Below are 5,489 nucleotides of genomic sequence, written 5' to 3'. Positions count from 1 at the left end.
TCATAGCTAATAATTAATTATTCACATTGACATAGATCTATAATATCCTGCTTTAAAACCATTTAAAGTCACACCAAGCCTGATTTGATTTTCCACTCATTGCAGTTGCACTGTCACCACAGAACAGTCCATCAGTTAAAATCATTCATTTTATTTATCCTGATTTGTGTAAGCAACAAGTGAGATTATAAAACTTCTAGCTTACATACTTTATGCATGTATGTATCATTTTCTTTGTAATATTTGACCATAATTGACAAAAGGTACCTTATGGCTGGTAGTGAAATTTGTCTTTCTAGCCTAAGAAATCCAACATCCTGAGCCCTATTTATCATAAAATTAATCCACAGAATGCAAAAAGTTACCCTGAAACTTTTAGAAACCATGATTGTCTAACAAAGCACTCACAGGTTGATATTTGCCATTATTAAGATCAATTTTAAAATCCGCCATAAGGGCCCTCTTGTCAATTATGGTCACATATGAGTAGATCACCAAGCCCTGATCCGGCTGGAAGAGGAAGAGTGGAAGATGCAGGAGGTCCAATTTTCCCTCCTGGAGGAGATTCAGCTGTAATCCCTCATGAAGAGGCTCTGGCAATCCTTCCAGAAGGGGCTCCAGCAATTTCTCCTGGAGAGACTCTGGCTTTTTCTCCTGGAGGGGCTCTGGCAGTCTCTCCTGGAAAGGCTCTGGCAGTCCCTTCTGGAGGGGCTCTGGCTGTCGCTCCTGTAATTCCTTCTGCCCCAGCACTGCTTTTGCTGCACCAGCAAAGGAAGCTCATCATTGCCCAATTGAGGGCAGCAAATCGCCAAATCGTTAGTCTTTACTATGATGTACCAAATTATATTCCACAATAGTATCAAAGCTACCAAGGAGAGCTGGCAAAGGTAAGGGAAGGAGGCAGAGGCCCTTAGGATCAGGAGGAACCAAAATTATAACTTTTATTAACTTTAGTTTAAAAACATAGATGTAGATATAACAACAAAATAGTCAAAATATCAATGCAAAATGCATCAGCGTAAAGCCAAGATGAAAATACATTAACAATGCCTATTGTTCAGTTGACAAAACATAAATGCCCCAGTGCTTTAGTTTCATCCTAGACAAAAAATACAAATTCTTAATGAATGAATGATTTAAAAAATAAATAATACCTAAAAAGCCCTTGTTATGGACATACTGATTAGATAAATGAACCTGTACAGTGCTGTCATTCATAATCTATTAAAAACATAAAGACATCTTTTTGTTTGCTTACTAATGCCATCCTGAATTAATATTCGTTTCTAAGACTAGCATTGTGCAAATACATATAAATAGAACACATGAATACTTTCAAATTGCAAACAATTGTTGTTTGTCAATGAGAACATGCATGCACATAGTATTATTACAATAAAGTAACAATCATCAATGAAAAATGTGCTGACAAACAATTACTTACAGTGAGAGTACTTTCTGTGGCCATGCTTAAAATTACATAGCAATCATACAAATTAATATGTAACCTTGAAGTATAACCTATAACAAAATAGATAAGACACATTGGAATCTCAATATTTAATCTTACTACATATTCTATTCCTTTGTCTATACAGTAATGTTAAACCTATGCAGGCACCTGCTGCAGTGTGATGCAACTACACATGAAGGACCTACAATAAAACATTAAGTTGCATTTAATAATGAAATAAATTTAGTTACAACAATCAAAATCCAGAACTGCCTGTAATTATATTACACATTCTAATATCAAGCAATGAAAATTTTGCCAAATCATAAAATCCTTTCCAGCTGTAATTACCTGCAAAGCAATAGAAACATATCAAAAGTAATGTAAACTAAATTGCTAATAATAAAAAGAGCACAACAGTAATGGTAAAAAATCTTTATTACCAAACACATCAAATTTTGCATTCCTTGTAACTCCATTATACACATATACTATACATCAAACTACATATGGATAAAAGATATTGAGGATAAAAGTTATGCATGATAATCATAGTACAATAAATGCTCCAATAATCGAATAATATTTGTTTATCACCAACATACATTACAAACCGCTAACAAGATACATGTGCTCACAAAGAGGAAGGTCTTTTAACCTTTTGAATCTCTTTCCAGGTCAGACCTCACACTTTAACTAGTCCTTGTGCCAAGTCATTACCTGTATAAAATATGAATGTGGCATACTAACTAGTAATGATAATGGTAGTATGTACAATGTATATCGAAATGTGATTGAATCATACATGTATGTACATGTACATGCATGTATTTCAGACTTAATTTTCCTTACGAACACTATCCTCAATTAAGATACTTTCATTACCTGCTTAACATAAAGTATCATTGTGTACATAAAGAATTTCCAATGTTCAAACATTATTTTTTGTTAATGAGAACATGCACATGTTACAACAATTATCAATAAAAGATGCGTAACATGAGGTCGAAAGCATTTAATATGCGCACAGCATTGATGGCAGCATCATTTAAATGCGCAACATCAGCTGGCAAGCATTAACTTAATAATGTGCACAGCATTGATGGCAGCATTATGTGCAACATCAGCTGGCCAGCATTGACATATATGTAATGCGCAGAGCATTGATGGCAGCATTTACATGTATGATGATAATTAATATATGTACCAAATCACTGAGTGAATGATACTACATGTACAAGTATAATGACAACTTGTAATGTTTTTCTAAATTTTTTGTCCTTCAAAATATTTCATCAGCGCCTATATCCATAAGCACCAGTTATTTGTAATAAATATGTAGTACAAGCCACAAACATGATTCAGATTTGATAAGGACAGCTTCTTCCCATCCTAACCCTCTGTCCAACATAAATGATAGGCACACAAATTTAAATCAATGCTAAACCTTAATGAACAATGCTAAACCTTAATGAACAGTAAACGTCGTTCACACCCTCTCCCTGTCAATTATAGCAACAAGTACTCAATATTCACTGTTATAGATTGATCAATCGCACTTCCTGAATTGAGTTTGATCTCTTCGTACTAAGCAATACTGGGTGGATATGCACCAATGGTTTTCACAAACTCACATCATTCACATTGCACTAGCTGGAAATACAAGTCACATTAAACAACCAATGTTTTTAAGATGATGGACCTCCCATTCACCTTACCCACTTCTATCAACAATCAATGCTAAAGAAATATTAATAGACTTAACTGCTTGAAAATGATTAGTACCAACATGCTTCAAGTACAAAGCAAGTGTCTTAGCATCACAAGGTATGCCATATAAAGTTTGGGTTCATACCGTAAAGCTAGAAATTTCTGTGGCAAAAAATTTCTGCGAATTGCCAAAAAATGGCTTTTGTGGATTTTATGTTTGTGAATTCACTTGATCACACTACTGATCAATGGCTGCTCATCACTACATACCGGAACTATAGTTGATGATGACACTAAGCTCCATCAGGATATTAGGCAAGATAGGATTACTCTTTGACTCTGCTTAAAATTGTACTAGAACAGTACAAGAAGACGCCATGTGCTTCACTATAATTACACTAAAAAGGCAAGGCGAGCCACACCTTTTAATTTACTTATTTTTGAGGATATAATTTTTGCAAATTTTTTCAAATTTGCAAAATTTGCAAAAATTTTGGGCCACAGAAATTTCTAGCTATACGGTATCTGGTCCAGCCAACACAAGTAGGAGTTAGTGAATATGCATATATGGTTGTAACTAATATTGCAGTATGTGTAATAATCTGTGTCAGTGGCCCACACAATTTCTGTACATTTTGGACTTATGTAATCATATATACTTCAGTATCTGGTTGCACTTAATGTACTATTAAGGTACAACGGGCTGAACGAATAATTTAGATTTCAGAACAAATTGTTTTCTTTATACTTTTTCTAAAATATATAATTTTTTAAATTTTTTCTCAATAGTGAGATGCAATAAACTTTACTAAACTTTGTAAAATAAATGAAAACTGAGTTAAGAATTCTTGAACATGATGAGAATACTTTAATTTTTAGTAATATCATTGTGTTTATAATATTATTTTCTATGAACGTATGTTGCAACATTTGGCAAAAGTTTTTCAAATTTTGTAAAATGGGCTGCAATCTCTCATGAAGTTTTGTCGACTTTCAAACATCAGTGTATCACTAAAGGATTTACTGCATACAAATTTGATTGAGTGTTTGCCTTCATTATGCCACGATTGCAAGCTTTGGAGCTTCGTAGAGCCTGCATTCACCAAATGAAACAGCTAAATAAACAATAGTCAGGAAATACATACTGGTGGCTATTTTTATTAATGGTTTGACTAATATGACGTCATAACTTCACCCCACCTTGCAATTAATTTTTCCTGCCAGTTTTATAATATACAGAGGTATTCAGAAATGACACAAGATCAAAGATGGCGTATAAAGTATGAAAAGTTATGCAGGAATTTCTTTTAATATTTGAAGTTAAATGATCTATAACTTTTACACAGTGCATAATAAAAATTTAAAAATAGCACAAGTTGTACAACTTTTTTTTTACTATGAAGTGGCAGGAATTAAAAAAATATTAAAATTTCATCCAAAAGTACATTAAACCAGTTCTTCAAAGTTTGGCATATTTCTAACAATTGCTTTAAGTAATTCATAATACTGAGAAATTGACCCAGTAATGAGACATGAAAGGGATTAAAATAAACAGTTCCCATCACCAGGGACATCAAGAGTACTATTAGGAACTCTTTCATCTGACAATGGTGTTGTTGGACTACCAGGTATAGTTATAGTATCTCTGACAAATTTGAGATCTAAAATCTCACACCACCTTTGAAATTCTTCATTACCAGGGTAATAAACATAATCCCATTGTCTGCTTCTACAGTATCTGGGTTAGGAGGCTCTTCATAAGTAAACATGACATCATCTTTTTTTGATTACTTGTCTATAATTTAATGCTTGAGAGTTTTATAGATACAATCAGACTATTACTACAATGGTCATTTTTTACAACACTTAGTCTTATCTTTTGGTTAACTTTTCATGTTTGAGAGTTTTATAGATACAATGAGACTACTACAACTATCATCATCATAGACATTAAATTTGATTTTTAGGTCTTTAAAATTAATTGAAATAATAAATTCATTAACTTCTTTTGAGTGAGGTAATACCAAAGCAGTATTGTCAGTACTACTGTCTACATTAAATTTTTCTTTTTGGGGGCAAGGTTTATTTAAAGCATTATCGTCACAAATTTTACTCTTTTTGGGGCGATTAGACTTTTGTAAATCAGTACTCTTACGTTTATTGCCACTAATGGTACTGTTACTAGTACTTTGTACATGACATACTGACACCTTGGCATTCTTTCTACAAGGTTCACCATCATCTGTTATACCAGTCACTTGAATCTTTCTCTTCTTTCCTTTATTTTTCTTGATTTGATGTAAGTCATTCCAAAAGTTTTCGTCTG

This window comes from Amphimedon queenslandica, unplaced genomic scaffold (assembly GCF_000090795.2).
Source record: "Amphimedon queenslandica unplaced genomic scaffold, v1.1 AMPQUscaffold_13371, whole genome shotgun sequence".
Classification (NCBI taxonomy): domain Eukaryota; kingdom Metazoa; phylum Porifera; class Demospongiae; order Haplosclerida; family Niphatidae; genus Amphimedon; species Amphimedon queenslandica.
Note: the sequence above shows the minus strand (reverse complement) of the source record.